This window comes from Pinus tabuliformis, chromosome 7, assembly GCF_031772625.1.
Source record: "Pinus tabuliformis cultivar Carrire ecotype Pingquan chromosome 7, CPIR1, whole genome shotgun sequence".
Taxonomy (NCBI): domain Eukaryota; kingdom Viridiplantae; phylum Streptophyta; class Pinopsida; order Pinales; family Pinaceae; genus Pinus; species Pinus tabuliformis.
In genome coordinates, this window is record NC_142293.1 from 1,865,510,723 (window position 1) to 1,865,528,788 (window position 18,066).

An 18,066-nucleotide genomic window follows, 5' to 3' on the forward strand; every position below is an offset into this window, starting at 1 on the left:
ATTTCCCGGGGTTGTAACTTTGGCATACGATCTCCGTTTGACGTGTACGATAGATCGTTAGAAAGATCTATCCGAGTACTACCACTTTGGGAGGCAACATTGGTCCATGGACCGATGTTGCCCCAGATTCCCAAAAAAACGTCGTTTAGGGCCTCAAAACGGCTCCGGAAGTTCAGGAACCGAAAAACTGCTAAAAATAGTAAGTTGTGCTACAATTAAGGAAACTGAAAATGCTGAGAAAGACAATGATGGGGGTCCAGGTGGACTTGGCAGGTGGCCACCAATATCCACCTGGATCATTCCTCCCCCCTTAGGAAGCAATGGTCCCCATTGCGTTGAGCTCCTCCATGAGATGAGGAAACTTCTGCTGAACTTGTTCCCTGGTGAGCCACTTGCCCTGCTGAAGGAGTTGGCCTGCTTTGACAACTCGATACAGTTGGATATTCTGTTGGCGAGTGTTCTTGATCTGTGTGTCCATGATCCGATCAGTTGCAGCTTGTTCCATGCAATCTGGATTTAATTCTGTGGGTTTGAGCTATTCTGCAATGTCGGATGTGTCTAGCAATGGTGGAAAGTATGGCCGAAGGCGGTCCACATTGAACACTGGGTGCAGGCCAAGGAATGGGGGAATGCTGAGCTCAACTGCATTATCTCCCATCGCCTTAGTAATGGTGTAAGGACCATATCAGAGTGGTCTCAATTTCCGATAGGCTCCAGTAAGGCGTTCCTTTTGCAAATGCAACTAGACTTTGTCACCCACCTGAAACTTGTGTGGCACCCGGTGTTGATCATGTCGCTGCTTGTACTTGGCATTTGATTTCTCAAGAATGTCATGGACCTGCTGGCGAATGTGTTGGATGTGCTCAATGAAGCTGGTGGCCTTATCTGTTTCGGACTGGACATGAGCTGAATTCATGTGAGTAGCTGCAAGTGGTATGGCCACATCAATGGGGCATAGTGGCTGGAATCCCAAACCCACCTGAAAAGGGCTATGGCCAGTGGAGCTGTGAAGAGCTCGGTTGTAGCTGTGCTGAACATAGGGGAGGCTCTCGTCCCATGTGCGTGGATGCTTTGAGTTATACATGCGCAGAATGTGCACAATCATCCTGTTGACAACCTCTGTCTGGCCATCAGTTTGAGGATGGAAGGCTGTGGACTTCGTGAGTTTGGTGTCCAGCATTGACCAGAGACTGGACCAAAATGTGCTGAGAAACCGACTGCACCGATCTAAGATGATAGACTGTGGGATCCCAAAGTGCACCCACACTCGTTCAAAGAAGAGTTTAGCAGTGGCTTCTGCTGTGATATTCTTCTTGCAGGCCATCATAATGGCCATCTTCGAGAACCTGTCGACGACCACAAAAACACAGTCATTTCCATGCTTAGTGGAAGGAAGGCCTGACATGTAATCCATGGAGATGGATTCCCAAGGTCGACTAGGGGTAGGCAATGGGGTATAGAGGCCGTGCTTCTTAATGGTCGGTTTGGCAATGGCACAGGCAGTACATGATCAGATGTACTTCCCAACATCCTGTCGAAGATTCGGCCAATAGAAATAATTTTGCAGTATTGCCACTGTTTTCTCGACCCCGAAATGCCTAGCAGCCCGACTGTAGTGTGCTTCCCAAATCATCTTGGCACGCTTGCTTGAAGGAACACAAAGGTGACCAAGGTGGCATAATAGGGCATCCTGGAGGTGAAAATCTGCAACATGCCGACCCTCCAAGAGTGTCTGGTATGTGTGGCCGAATTTTGGGTCGCTTTTGTAGAGAAGTGGCCAGTCAGAAGTCTCGTGCCCACAAGAGTTGAGCACGGTGGTTAGCGCCATGATCGGTGGCCGACTGAGGCAATCTGCAACATTATTGGTGCTACCCTTTTTATACTTGATGTTCAAGTGAAACTGTTGCAGGTATGTAGACCACTTCTGATGGCGATCATTCTGCAATTTCCCTTGGGTCTGTATGAACTGCAGAGGTCGGTGGTCTGTGTGGATGACCGTTTCCTTCCCCAAAATGTAATGCTTCCATTGTCGGCAGGCTTGTACAATGGAATACATCTCTTTATCATAAGTGGGGTACTTCCGGACTGTGTCTGAAAGTGTTTCACTATGATATGCCACTGGATGTCCATGTTGAGTAAGGACTGCGCCAATAGCATAGTCAGAGGCATCTGTCTCGACCTCAAATGGTTGTTGTAAATCTGGTAACACGAGCACTGGTGTCGTGTAGAGGCGATCCTTCAACTCCCTGAATGCCTTCTGTTGAGATTCAGACCAAAAGAATTTTGCTTTCGCCCCGCCCTTGGTGACTTGACTCAAGGGCCAAGAAATATGAGAAAACCCCAACACAAACCTGCGGTAGAAGTTGGCAAGACCTAGAAAGCTGCGGAGCTCTGTTAGAGTGGTTGGAGAGGGCTAATCCCGAATGACTTGGATCTTGGCTGGATCGACATGCACCCCCTGTTCATCAATGATGTATCCCAGATACTGAACCTGGGTCATGCCAAAAGTGCATTTCTCCAAATTGGCACATAGCTTATGTTGCCGCAGTGTTTGGAGAACCTGTCGGATGTGGTGGAGGTGCTCTTCCCAACTCTGGCTGAAGATCAGAATGTCATCCAAGTATACTACTACAAAGGAGTTGGTGAATGGCCGCAAGATGTCATCCATTAGCCTCATAAAGGTTGCAGGAGCATTTGTCAATCCGAAGGGCATGACCAACCATTCGAAGAGGCCCTCCTTGGATTTGAAGGCAGTCTTCCACACATCGGAGGGTTCGATTGGTACCTGGCGATATCCTGATTTCAGATCGATCTTGCTGAAATATTTCGCCCCCTTTAGTTGGTCTAGGAGGTCATCAATCCGCGGGATCGGGTACCTATTACGGACAATGATCTTGTTCAGCGCCCGATAGTCAATACAGAGTCTCCACGTCCCATCCTTCTTCTGTACCAACACGATCGGGCTCCCACAGGGCGATGAACTCGGACGGATGTGACCTTTCTGCAGGAGCTCCTGAATCTGCCTCTTGATTTCATCGTTCTCCAGAACGGAGCGCCGATAAATTGTTCCATTGGGTAGCGGCACACCTGGGGTCAGATCGATGGAGTGCTTGACTTGACAGTGTAGAGGAACCCCTGCCGGGGAGGTGAAGATGTCCTCGTACTCCTCCACAACCTTGTCCATTTGTAGTTGTCGTGCAGAGGGACCCCGTTTGGAGGTCGCGGCCACTGTCTTCTTCTTTCCTTGAGGGCGTATCATCAGGAAAACAAATTTCCTGGTTTTGGAAATGATCTTACTGCATTGTTTTGCAGTAATCAAAGAGATGGCGGCAGGTGGTGCTACCTCTGGTATCCTGAACAACTTATTTCCCAATGTAATAATAACAGCACGGGGCCTTGATTCATACACAGCATGTCGCTTCCACAAGTATGGTTGTCCTAGTAATACATCACAAACTTCAAGGGGAGCAATGTCACACAATACCTCATCCGTGAAGGGCTTGATGTTGTATGGAAGGCGACACTGCTGGCTCACGCGAAGATCTCGTCCTTGGTGAAGCCACCCAATGGTGTATGGTTGTGGGTGTGCTGTGGTCGGTAAGCCCAACCGCTTCACGACCTCTGCCGAAATGAGGTTCTTTTGACTCCCGCTATCAACAATGAACTGTATCGGGGAGCCCTTTACCCACATCTGGGAGTGGAAGAGATGCTCCTCCTCCTCTGGATCTTCGGGTTCATTTTTCTGGATCTTTGCGGTAGCAACAGTGGCACTGGGATCCGCATCGATGATCTGCTTCCCTTTTTCATACCCCTTATCGGGTTCTGACTCAAGTCGGAACATGCATCTGATTCTAAAACCTTTAGCTCAGCCACCAATGACTGCTTGGCCCAACACTCACTTGTGTTGTGAGTGGAGCTCTTATGGAACTCGCACCATTTTCCAGTGTCCTTTCTCGGCTTCGCGGCGCTGTTCTTTGCTTGCAGCTTCGGCTGGTTGTCTTGGGCTGTCCCGCCTTGGCTTTGTCCTTTGTTCTGTGGTTTAGGGGCACCTTTCCCCTGCTTTGGATTCGCAGATCCAAAGTCTCGCTTCTTTTGTTTAAACTTCTGCTCGACCTTGACGGCATATCGGTATGCTGCACCGAGCGAGGGGATGTTTAGGAACTGTATTTCTTCCTGGATGTACTTGTGTAGGCAGCCACGGTATTTGAGTATCAAATGTTGCTCCGAATCCTTGATACCCAACTTTGTGCGAAGGGTATGGAAAATATTGGTGAACTCTGGCACATCTTGGTCCCTACCCTGCCGCAGCGTGGTCCACTTTATGTATTCATCCTCATAGCTTCCGACAGGGTAGTACTGCTCCTTGATGGCATCCCGGAACGAATCCCAGGTGGGTGCGGCTGAAAATAGTGAGCCAGTACTTTCATCCTTCTGCTCGCAGTAGGTTTCCCACCAGTCCTTGACGTGGGGGGCTGCTTTGAGAAGGGCAAAAACAATCTTTTCCCGGCTCGAAAATTCGTGAACAGAAAAATAACCCTCTAGCAGATTTAACCATTTATCTACGACATCTGCATCTATCTGACCCTCGAATATGGGGATTTCAAAATTAACTTGTACCTTAAAGGGTGTGGCGTTTCCAGAGTAGCTTCTGGAAGCCGATGCGTTGCTTCTGGGTAGCCGCTGAAGGATCTGGGCAAAGCTGTCCATCATCGTGTTCCGTTGTCGCTCGAGGACTTCTTCGAGCAAGATTTTGATGGGATCTCCTGCCCCCTCATCTTTCTTCTCGTCCGCCATGGGAGGCCGTCGGGATTTGCGAGGCTGGTCTTGCAAAGGTTCAACCAGTTCAAGCCCTAACTCCTTATATCCCGACCTTGTTGGGGACATGCAAAGAAAAACAGAGAAAAAACAGACTGCTCTGATACCACTGATCCGGATTTAAACAGGAACGCAATAGATTACAGAGATAACCATAAAAACAGAGATGCGATAACCATAAAAACAGAGATGCAGCAGAAATAATACTTCATTTCATTGCTGTAAAATACTGAAATATGCTTACAAATAGAAATAACCCAGCTAGGGCAATGGTAGCTTACTCTGAGAAGAGATGTGTCGGCTACATGCCTCTGAACTGTTTCGAACTGTGTTACAATGAGGCTCGAAGGCCTATTTATTGTTGAGAAACAATGAAAAACCCTTCACATCACGAAACCTAACCCTAGAAGATGAAACGCCAAATTGTGGGCCCCGTTTGGGTAAATTGGTACATCAATTTCCCGGGGTCGTAACTTTGGCATACGATCTCCGTTTGACGCGTACGATAGCTCGTTAGAAAGATCTACCCGAGTACTACCACTTTGGGAGGCAACATCGGTCCATGGACCCATGTTGCCCCAAATTCCCAAAAAAAACGTCGTTTAGGGCCTCAAAACGGCTCCGGAAGTTCAGGACCCGAAAAACTGCTAAAAATAGTAAGTTGTGCTACAATTAAGGAAACTGAAAATGCTGAGAAAGACAATGGTGGGGGTCTAGGTGGACTTGGCAGGTGGCCACCAATATCCACCTGGATCAGGCAACCTGATGAAGATGACCATATTAACCAAATCCTCCAAAACTAGTCCCCCCACACCATACCCTTGATGAGTTTGTGAAGGAATCTAAGGGTAATCCTTGGACTGACTTATGCCTAGTGGACCCAAGTCTTGCACATGTAAAAATGGTAGAATTTAGTTCATCTAAATCTTTAAAGGTCAACCCCTCTCTCTCAACCAACCAAGAAGAGAAGTTGTGTAACATGCTGAGAGAACACTTAGATGCCTTTGCTTGGATCTATAAGGAAATGAAGGGAGTGCATCCTTTGGTGTGTACTCACCATGTCTACATCAAGTAAGGATGTAAACTAGTGTGCCAACCTTAGAGGAGAATGAACCCAGCCCTCAAAGACATAGTAATGGAAGAGTTGCATAAATGGTTGGATGAAGGGTCAATTTACCCCATCTCAGATAATGAGTGGGTGTCCCCTCTAGTTTTGGTCCCAAACAAGAATGGAAAGTGGAGGATCTGTGTGTATTACAGAGAGCTGAACAAAGCCACTAAAAAATACCATTTCACTTTAGCTTTCATTGATTAATTCTTAGATGGTCTTGTAGGGCAGAAATTATTCTCTTTTCTGAATGGATTCAGTGGTTATAATTAGATTCATATCAGCCTAGAGGGCCAAGATAAACTACATTCACCTACCCTTGGGGTACATTTTCTTATAGGGTCCTTCCTTTTGGATTATGTAATTCCTCTGCCACTTTTCAAATGGTAGTTCCGAGCATCTTTGTTGAGCTAGTTCATGACTATGTAGATATGTACATGTATGATTTAACTCCCTATGGGTATGACTTCCTGGAGGCTCTCTATAACTTGGGGAAGGTCCTAAGGAAGTGCATTGAAATGAACCTCTCACTTAGTCTCGGGAAGTGTGAATTCTTGATGAATGAAGGCACTATCCTAGGCCATTCAATATCTCAAGAAGGAATACAAGTGGACCCAAATAAATTTGATTTCATAAAAAGGGTCCCTACTCCTCAAAAGCAGAGGGATGTTAGGAGTTTCTTGGGCTTAGCTAGATATTATAGGAGATTTATTAAATACTTTAGCAAAGTAGATTCACCATTGTTTGGACTGCTGGCCAAGGAGTCTAAATTTTTCTCGTCAGATAGTTGCCAAAAAGCCCTAGAAATCTTGAAGGACAAATTGACTATTGCATCCATACTTAGAGGCCCGACTATTGCACCCATACTTAGAGGCCCAAATTGGGCTCTTCCTTTCCATATCCATGCTGATGCATCTGAAAAAGATGTAGGAGAGTCTCTAGGACAAATAGATGACAAGTTTCCTTATGCCATTTACTTCATTAGCAAAAATCTGTCTAAGACTGAGTTGAATTACACTGTGGCCGAGGAGGAACTTATTGTTGTTGTCCATTCCTTGAACAAATTCAGACACTACGTCAACAGTTATCAAAACTTTGTGCATACTGACCATGTTGCTATCAAGTACTTAATGAACAAGCCCGATGTGAATGTTAGAATTATTAGATGGTTGCTTCTATTACAACATTTTGATTTGACTATCATTGATAAGCTAGGTAAAGAAACTGTAGTTGCAATTTTTTTGTCTAGACTTGATTTTCCTATAGGTGAAGAAGGGATGGTTGATGACCATATGCCAGATGAACACCTATTTTTTATTTCATTTCTCTCTATGGTTTTTTGACATAGACAACTACCTAGTTGCTGCATAATTCCCTCCAAATCTATCACCCAAGGAGAAGAGCAGAATTCCGAGGAAGAGTGCCCCTTTCACTTGGATTGGGGGAAATCTCTTCAAACTAGGCAAGATCAAATTTTGAGGAGGTGTGTCAGGGAAGAGGAATTCTTTGACATCCTCTCAGCCTGCCACGATGGGCCTTGTGGAGGTCACTTTGTTGCCAAGAGGATAACATTCAAGGTTCTCCAAGCTGGCTACTACTGGCCCACTCTCCACCAAGATGCAAGAAGATACACTAATCAATTTGATTAGTGCCAAAGGATGGGGAAACCTACCCCCAAGGATGAAATGCCTTTTCAACCTCAGGTGTATTGAGAGTCATTTGACAAGTGGGGCATGGATTTCATTGGGCCAATTGATCCACCATGAGGGAAGAAAAAGTACATAATTGTATGCACTAATTATTTGAAAAAGTGGGCTGAGACTAAGGCTGTCATGGTAGAAACAGAGGAGATAGTGGTTCAGTTCTTAAGGGAGAATTTATTCTACAAATTTGGGTACCCTAGAGAACTAGTCACTGATCAGGGAGCTCAATTCACAACACACCTGATCGAAAATTTGTTAAGGAAGCATGGGACAAAGCATAGAAAATCTACTGCCTATCATCCTCAGGCCAATGGACAAGTAGAGGTCACTAATAGAGCATTAGAAGGTATCCTCACCAAGGTTGTGAGCAACAACAGAAAGGATTGGGCAGATAGATTAGTGGAGGCCACTTGGGCCTACAATACAACTTGGAAGACAACTACTAGTTTCACTCCTTATGACTTGGTCTATGGAAAGAAGGCTCTAATCTCCATTGAGTTTGAATACAACACCTTGAGAATGGCAACAAAGTTGGATTTGGATGTTACAAAGGCACAACAAGAGAGGTTTCTCCAGCTGAATGGTCTGGATGAATTCAGAATGCATGCCCTCCTACACACTAAAGTTATCAAAGTACAGATTGAGGTTTGGCATGGAAAGAACATCAAGGACAAGGTTTTTCAAGAAGGGGATTGGGATCTTCTATATGACTCCAGGTTCAAGGAATTCAAAGGAAAATTGATGACAAGGTGGTTAGGCCCATACCTGATAGAGAAGTGCCATGACAATGGAGCTGTTCAAATCATGACCATTGATGAGGAAGGTATTCCCTTGCTTGTCAATGGATACAAATTGAAGACTTACAAAATACCTCTGTCCAAGGAAGAGTTCATCAACACCATTAGCAAGGAGGTAAATGTGATTGGAAGTGTCCTAGATTCCAAGTCACAACATTCTTGAAAAATAATTTTATTTGTGAAAAAAGAAAAAAAAAAGAAAAAAACAATAAGATTCCTAGATGAAAACCTCCATGAGGCCTCTGAGGCCAACTCTTGGGTTGAAAAACTCCTTGAGGTAGCCCAGGAGTGAAAAAAAAGAAAAAGAAAAATAAAAGATCCTTGGGTGAAAACCTACCTTGAGGTGCCTAGGGCAGACAAGTAGGTTTAAAACCTCTCTTGAGGTAGCCTATGTGTCACTCAAAAAAAAATGAAGGAAAGAAACAAAAAGAATACCTTGACAGGTAGCTCCAACCTCTCCATTAATAAATTCTGTGATTTTGCAGGTTTTGAAGACAGTGGAAAATGAAGAGCTACAAGGACAACATGCTCAAGTTTCATTCCATTTCTCCCACCATCTACTCCATACCATCCATGTCAACCATGTCCCTACCACTCTCATCCATCCTCCGGGCTCAAAAATCAACTTTTTGGCATTCTCTGGTTTGCTATAGGATGTCTTGTAGCTGCTACAGGAAGATCCTGTAGCAATACATGATGTCCTGAAATGCTAGAGGAAAAGGGATCCGATAGAAAATTACCTATTCATGGCATGTCCTAGGTTGATTAGGGTCTCTTCACTTGATGCAACCACTCACCCATCATCCATCCATCCCTGGTTAACAAAAAAATCACCATCTCCCCATACCTAAGCTCTATCTCATTCAAAAAAAGGGAAAATTTTAAAAATAATAATAAAAAGAAAAAGAAAAACAAGAGGAAATGTCATCCATTTCTAGAACCCTTCACTACTCCATCAAGGCTTTTCTATCATCCTCCAACCCCTACACTACTTCCCAACATCCCTCTGAAGAAAAAAACCTTTGAAAAGAAAAAAGGGGTTGCTACAAGATCTCCTGTAGCAGCCTGTGCCACCATTGCATCAAGCCTAAAATCTAGTTTTCTTCCCATCCAAGAGGAGGAGAGGATTTCCATCATCCACGGGAACCTTTCTCTTCCTAGAAAGACTCCACAGTAGCAGCAACAACAACACCTGAGATATCAAGCACTGCACACAAGAACAAAAGCAAGAAGCCAATGTTGGCTTAGTGGTTTCTGACCCAAGTTTAGAGTTAATTGCGCCAAACAAAACCCAACACTACTGGACCTTTCGGAATCAACCTGCATAGCACAGGTTGAAGTCTCACCGGAAGTAGTATGAGGGGATGATGGAACCAATTTTCCGCATCCAGAGATCAGTGTGATGTATTTTATTGCCCTAGATCTACCTTCATGCAGATCTATAAGCCCCTAGGACTCATTACTGTAACTTCCTCTAAACAACCTCTAGACCTTTGCAAAGGTCTATGATAGGTATTTGCCGACCCTTAACAGATGACTCATCCACTTACGCACACCATAAAATAACCCTAGATCTGAACTCGCACATATCTACTTAAGTATTTAATAAACATAACATAATGTATTATAATATTCGCGAAAGGACTTTACATGCATTGCGTATAGTTAATAATAATTATCCTATAGAGTCACACATCAATAGATCAATATTTCATAAAGACATTATTCAATCACAACATATATCGCAAACATAAATAACAGAATTAAACAGATAAACACATGATTTCTTCAACAGTCTTCTTTATTGATCTTCAATATGGTATTAAAAACTCAGAACTGCCCTACGCACTCAGCTACAGGGGTTCGTGCACTCAACTGCAGATAGTACTCTAGGCCTCTGCACACTTAGTTGTAGAGCCCTTCCCTCCTCTATGACTCGCTTTGCTGCGCTATCTTCTATTGACCCATTACATTCATCATCATTTGATTATTGCCTTAGACTTTCTAAGACACACCTATTTATACAATCCCATGGTCCGTGAACCAAGGGTGGAACTCAATACCAACTCAACTTTACATAGACAAGGGGCTAAAACCCCTTTTACTCCTAATTACCTACGCGCTCCGCATCCACAAATCGTGGAGACTTTACATCTTTTTACCAAAATTTACATCAAAACTTGGGTTTTTAACCCCAAAACTGACCCAGGGGACCCCATCCCAACAACCCCCCAACACAAACGTCGTGACTCGCCCTCAAGTCACTCAGTTGGCACTACGATCTTGCTATAAAGATCCCTTAGCTCCACCTGCATGACTGCAACATCGATAGCGCTCTGTGTAGCCGCCTACTTGACCTCTTCTACTAGTTGATCGGTAGTTGGTCCTTCTGCGGTGAGCTTTATCGTTTGCTATGTCTACTGTAATCCCATCAGATTCTCCTGAATGTTGGTTGTGACTTGGTAAGCTTCCTCTAACCAAGGTCCCAACGTAGCCTTAATCACGACTTCCTTCTTCTGGGCTTCTTCTACTTGTGCGAGGAGCTGCTTCCCCTCCTGCAATTTGGCGAGGCGCTGCGCTGGAGAAATTGAGCACGCCGTTGCCCTGACCTCATCATACTACTTCTGAAGCTCGTGAACCTCTGTATTTATAATTTGTAGGTTTGGGTCTTCCTTCACAGTCGTTACCAATTCCATCGCCTATTCAAATAACGCTGAGTGGTTAGCGACTGCAACATCTAAAGTGGCCATCCCTTCTTTAATGGCAGCTCCGCGTTTCTCCCTGACCTCGGGTAGAGTCGTAGGCTGTAACTTAAGCTGCAACTCCATGATTTTCATGTTGAGTTAGAATTGAACTCATCCAACTTCTGAATTTTCCTCACGCACTCCTGCAACTAACTTCCGGATCTTAGCTTCCGTCTATGCATCCTCTGGAATGTGGAGCTTTGGCACTATTCTGCATGCCTCTACTATCGCTGCCTCTAGCCTGGAACTCTGTGCCTGCATTATTTCCTTTTCCTTCAAGGCCTGTGTTTTCTCGACGAACATCTATTCATTTTTCACCCTGTATTCACTAATCAAATTGAGAGAGCGCTTCTTCCGAGCTCTCAATTCCTCCGTCACCCCTGCCTGCAGCACATGAAGAAGCTCATTTTGGAGCATTGTGATGTTTTAGAGGGTGCTCAAGATGATGTGCTCATTGGCTAACTCTGCATGTAGGGACCCTTCTGGTAAAGCAATAGTTGGAAGGTCCAGGGTCCTTACCAATTCTGCAACCTGACTCGTCCCTGGTGCCAGGCTCAGTTGTGTTGCGCTCGCTTGAACCGTGCCCACCTGTATCCTCCTAGTTTGGATATGCAACTCGCGTAGATCCTTCTGGATGCTCCCTAATGTCTACATACACTGTTGCTCAAACTGTTGTAGTAGTTCAGTTGTAGTATCCAGGACTTTGTCGCTGATCTCATCGAGATCACCCTCCTTCAACACCATGGGGTCAACTAGAGACTTGTCTAATTTTTTCTTTTTGTGGGGACCTTCCCGCTGCTCTTGTCCATGCTTCCTTAGCCGAAATGGGGTGCTCTGCCCCTCATCTCCTCCACCACCCTATTTAGACTGCTCTTCCTCCTCGGTCTCAGGCGAAGGGGATTTTCCACTTTTCTCTGATTCACGCTGCTCCTGCTCAACCTGCTCCTTAGCAACGCGCTCCTTCTCCATCCTAGCCTTTTCTATGGCTTCCTTTTCCCGTTGCACAACCAAATTTTGTGCAACCTTCTTGGCTGCGTCCTCCATTTTTTGTGCTACTAAGATTCCCACGCCTTTATTGGTTTTGACATCCAAGTCTGAGTAGGTGCACCACTCTGATGGCCATCGCTTGATGACCACCTGTATATCTGTATCTGCGAAGAAATATGGTAAATCATACCATTTCTGCTACAGGTCCTTTTGTGCCTGAATGTAAACTTGGTGGAAGTTAGACTTGAACACGGAATAAGCTAATAAATGCTCGTAAATGTTTAGGACAACCTTGGGCATTGGTTGATGGCCATGCAGATGCTTGCTTCCATAAAAAACCAGAATATTTTTGTTTCTATGACCCACGCAAGGTCGTTTGTGTCCCATAGGGAGGCAAACTGCGCGGCCTTCGACAATCCTTCTTTCAACGAAGGAAACTGGCTATCCTCCGGTAGCTCCCATGCAATCAACAAGATGGAGAGTAGAAACTAAGCATAATGGAATGGCTTGGTCTCATCCTAGACCTCGTGGTAGTTCATGAGGAATTCGCTCCATAGGTACCTTGACCAGTTGAACTGCACACCCTTTGCGTATTGTGCAACTAGAGAAACCATGGCCACTCGAACTTTGTCCGCGCGACACTTCCTCATTACCTTCCCGGCTAAGATTTGTGTGGCATTCTATACCGTGAGGTCGTTTATGGAAGTGATAGAGTATCCGCATGGCTTTTTCAGAAGGGAAAATTCGTTCTTCATCTTGTCCGCCAAATCCTTTTCTCCTATCTTTCTGCCAAACTCCTTGGCTAGATTCAAACCCTCATTTGGTAGGTACGTAATCCTGTGGATGAGCATGTCAGGGATGGGTATAGGCCCTCCTATCCATAATCACCCATCGTGCACAAGAGCAATCAATTAACGCACACAGGTTTTGTTGATAGTGGTGCTGTGATAGTGGGGCACCCACAATAGGTCCAACAACCCCGAATTATCTACTCTAGGGATCCATTCCACTGTCTCTAGCTCGGTGACACCTAAGTTTAGGTAATAGACACACTTCATATAATTGGATGTCGCTAGGTGAGGGAACCACTCATGGTCTGCTAGGACCAAATCTTCCATTTTCAGTAGGGGGGTCCGCACAAGGCGTGGACCTTCGAAGGGAACCTGCTCTGGCAGCAGGAGCGTGGAGATGACAAATTTGTCTGAGTTTGGGTCCTTAGTGACCTTTTCCTTCCCCTTACATGGAGGGATATAGTCAGGAAACTTTAAAATGGGCTCCATTCCCTCAATGTCTATGTCCTTGGTGCCCTGTCCTTCCTCGACCTCCAAATCAACAACCTTCTCAGGCTACTTATCTTTCTTCTACTTTTGAGTTGCAGAATGTTTCCTGGGTGATTCACTAATTGGCACCGGCTTCTTCTGTTTATTCTTTTTTGACTTCTAGGTTTCTCTAACATCGGTAGGCTTCGGCCTAAGTGACCTCGACGCCATAGGCACAAGAGCCGAAGCTTCCATACTCACTGCCTCTGGAACATCTCCTTCAGACGTGACATCTCCCCCAGTGCTCACAGCCTCAGCAAGGCTTGGTCGTAACATGGTTTCAAGGATGAATTTATGATTCAACTCTGGTAAATTGGTAAATGTAGGTCTCACGACCAAATCCTCAAAGAACGAGTGGTTCATAAGCAACATACAACACAACTAAAAAACTCTAAGGGTGCAAATTGTTCTCTGTTGGACCAACACACGTAATTTATAGGGGTTTTTGAATTCAAATCCGACTATTCTCTGAAAAATTCGATCATTAATGCTATTTTCACAATAGATCTTCAAAGATTTTGGCGTTAAATGCTACCAGCCCGCTCCTCTTAATTGTCTTTTGGCTGTCAAATTGTGAATAGTCACTCCAACGGTCACTTTCTAGTTGTGTTGCGTGACACCTCCCTCCATAGCACAACTTCCTGCACACAACTTCTTATACTGCAACTTCACCCTTACCTGCGTAGTCCTCCAATCCTGGCAGTGTAGTTTATAGTCCCGTGTTCCCTTACAACTTCCTGGAGCACTAAGAATGTCCTGCCTTCATATAGTCATTGATTTGGATCCCCTGTATATGGCTTCAATCGACTTCCATTAACCCTTCCTAGAAAAGGTTCTCCATTTAGCTTCGCGAGCTGAACTGTGCCTCCATCTATAATCTCTTTGATAACAGATGGCCCAAGCCAATGCATCTGGAATTTCCCTAGAAACTTAGTGAACTTGCTATCATATAATAAAACAAAATCATTTACCTCAAATGTGTGCAACTTGATGTGTCGATCATGCCATGCTTTTTCACGTTCCATCTATACTTGATGATGGAATCTGGTTGAGAATCTGTCTTCTTCAAGCTCCATCAACTACACGAGCCGTTCTTTCAAGGCTTCACGATCAACCATACCTATGAAAGTTGCTATGCATAGGCTACGCATGATATATTCCATAGGCATCACAACTTCTACACCATAGACCAATCGAAAAGGTGTATATCCTGTCAGCTTTTTACAAGTAGTTCTGTATGCCCATAGCACTGCAAGTAAGTGCACATCCCAGTCATTTCGTTGCACGTTACAAATCTTTGTCAACACATTCTCCAAAATCTTATTAAATGCCTCTACTGTTCCATTAGCCCGAGGATGATATGGGGTGCTCTTCTGATGATAGACCTAGAACTCCTCAGTCAATGCACTGATTGTTTCGTTTAGGAAGTGCATACCTCGATCACTCATCAATACTTTTGGGCAGCCAAATCTGGTTAATGCATATTCAAACAAAAACTTCGTTGTCATAACCCCTGTGAAATCCTTAACTGGTTATGCCTTTGCCCATATGGTTAGGTAATCCGTCGCAGTGATGATATAGCGCGCACCCATATTCTTCCCTAGGGGCTAAATTGGCCCAATGAAATCAATTTCCCATTTTTCAAATGGCTGCAACAATACTTGAGGATTCAGTGGCAACCTGTCCCTTCGTGATGGTTTGCGCGTTCGTTGACATGCATCGCATGCCCTACAGTTCGCCTTGGAATTTTTGTGCAATGTAGACCATCATAAACTTGCGCGAAAAAATATTTTGTGTTGTCGCCTTTCCTGCATGATATCCTCCTGCAGCCGCTCCATGAGCTTCAACAAGGATGTTATTCCGCTCAAAATATAGCACATATCATCGCAATATTTCGTCTGCTCCCATTTTATACAAATGTCCAGCAATCACTAAGAAATCCACCGTGGGCACTACTAGTTCATTCTTTTGCTGACTCGTGTACCCTTCCAGCGTCGTCCCTATAGTAAAAATGTGAATAATATCTGCAAAGTGGTTATCTACTACATTCACTGTGAAGAGCTGCGCATCAGATAATCCTTCCTCCAAATTATTAGGCTCCTCTCCTGTTTTGATCCACAATAGATGGTCAGGTCCTGCATTCAACCTTCCTGGCTTCACGATTACCTCAAAGTCATACTCCTGGAATAGAAAAAACCATCGACAGATCTTCCCCCCCAACACAGGCTTATTGACCAGGTATTTCAAGGAAGAATGATCCGTGTAGATTTTGAAATATCTACCCAACAGATAGTGCCTAAAATTTTGAAGTACGTACACCATAGAAAATCCTTCGCGTTTTGTCGTTGAGTATTTCTTCTCGACCTTCGATAATTTCCTGCTCGCGAAGGCTATAGGGTTGTCCATCTCTCCTTCACCAGCCTATGTTAGCAATACTCCCAATGCAACGCAAGAGGCATTGACATGTACATTGAATTCCTTCTTCCAATCCAGGAATACGAAAATCGGCACGGTGACCATCTTCTCCTTTAATACGTCCAAACTGTGTTGACATTATTAATCCGAACATAATGTAGCATCCTTCTTCAATAGTTTCTCCATGGGTGCAGTAATATGAGCATAAGCCTTGATGAAATTTCTGTAATATCCTATATGTCCAAGTGTTACGTGTAGTTGTTTGACACTTCTTGGGGCCTCCAAATTCACTATCACCACAATCTTGGCAGGGTCCACCATTAGCCCTTGCTTGCACACCACATGACCCAGCAAGATACCAAAGGGGACACAGAATAAGTACTTCTTCAGCTTCAACACAATCTGGTATCTATGACACGTATCCAACGTCAGGCGCAAATTTGCTACATGGCACTTACTAAACCCAACACCGTCCAGTAATCAAAATACACTTCCAAGAACTTATGAATGAACTCTTTAAATGCTCCTATAACTACACGGGAGAAGATTGCAGGTGCATTCTTTAGTCCAAACGGCATTACGGTGTACTGGAAACACCCCCATTCAATCTCCAAGGTTGTTTTTCTCGTATCCTCTAGTGCGATCTTAATGTGATGGTACCCCGAAAACCCATCAGTGAACGAGTAGGCTTCCTACCCTCCAATGTTGTCTAATAGGCTTCGCATCCAGTTTCAGAGTTATATTCATAACACCCGGGTTGTCTATTATACCCTTCAGGTCCGAAAAATTGGTAGGAAAAAGATTCTGGTACTCGCAGAGTAACTAAGAAACTTTATCCATTATGGCATTGTCCTAGTAGTCCCCAATCTTCGCAAATTTTGGCTTTGCTTCAGTACCAATGTTCACTTGCTAAGTTCTCAATGACGCAGTGATGTCTGGGTTTTCTATTTATGGACCTTCGACCTTGTGATGACCTTCTACCTCTTGAATATTGATATTTCTTAGATCTTCACCCTCCCCCTCAGCAGTCACATTATAGCATTCCACCGCATGGTGTAGCTGGGTACTCCAATCTGGTTGAACTAACTCCAAATGTTCCTACAAATTTTTGAAGATCGCTACCTTAATCTCCTACAGAGCTTGATCAATGCTCTTGAACCCATCTTCAAAACTGAAGGTCATTAAGAATCCTTCCCTTAATGTATCCCGCTCCGTAGTGCCATGGAGGAGGTCCGTTTCCAGATAACAATTCATAGGAATTGTATCCAAAGTATGATAGAATAAGTGCACCCATTCCGACTGCGGATCTGTTCCATAAGCTTTAGTCCACTTTGCTAAATGATCACGTGAATCATTTCTCCCATCATATTTCTCAGTCAATCGAACTTTAGGATGACCAAATTGCAACCTCGTCATCCTTCTGTAACCTCGCCATTCATCAAAGTTGTTCTTGTGCGTACCCCACCATCGTGCGGGAATAATGCGCAAAGCCAAATATAGTGCTTGGAATCAATGATCCTTAGGGACTTCTCGTTCAAAGGTATCCAAAAACTTATCTACATCAGTTAAACCATCAAAATAGGGTAATTTTCTTACCTCCGACGACACACAGCGCAACGATTTAGTCATCATGTTGCAGTGCAACTTAGATACTTCATGCAGCCTATTTTTCCAGTGCTCCAATTCTTCATCTGAATCCGACGTACAAAAATTTTCTCGGTCCCATGCAATCTGTCCATAATTTGTTGGATTGATCCAGTCTTGATCTCGCGGTGTTATTTTGTATATTTTATCGAAGTCTTCATAGTCACGGACTGGTTCAGTATAGCGCGGTCCTTCTGTAGGGTCCAACGGTGCTACAACCTGAAGTGATTTTCTCTCGAACGACATTGTTCTCTTCTTCAAGTTGATGACTCCATTAATATCAATGGCCCAGTCAATCCCAAGGAGTGTGGGGTATGGATTGTTGTTGTCAACGATCTCTATTACTTGAAAATTAGACAACGTGCTCGCACCTTCTATATCCAATGTTACTCCATGTAATCATCCCATAGGGATGATCTTCTGCTGGTTTTCCATTCTAAGCTGGATTGGAGACCATTGCAGTGTAGATCTCCCCATTCTCTCCCATGTCTGCTTAGGCAAAACATTCGTATCAGACCCCAGATCTAGAATGAC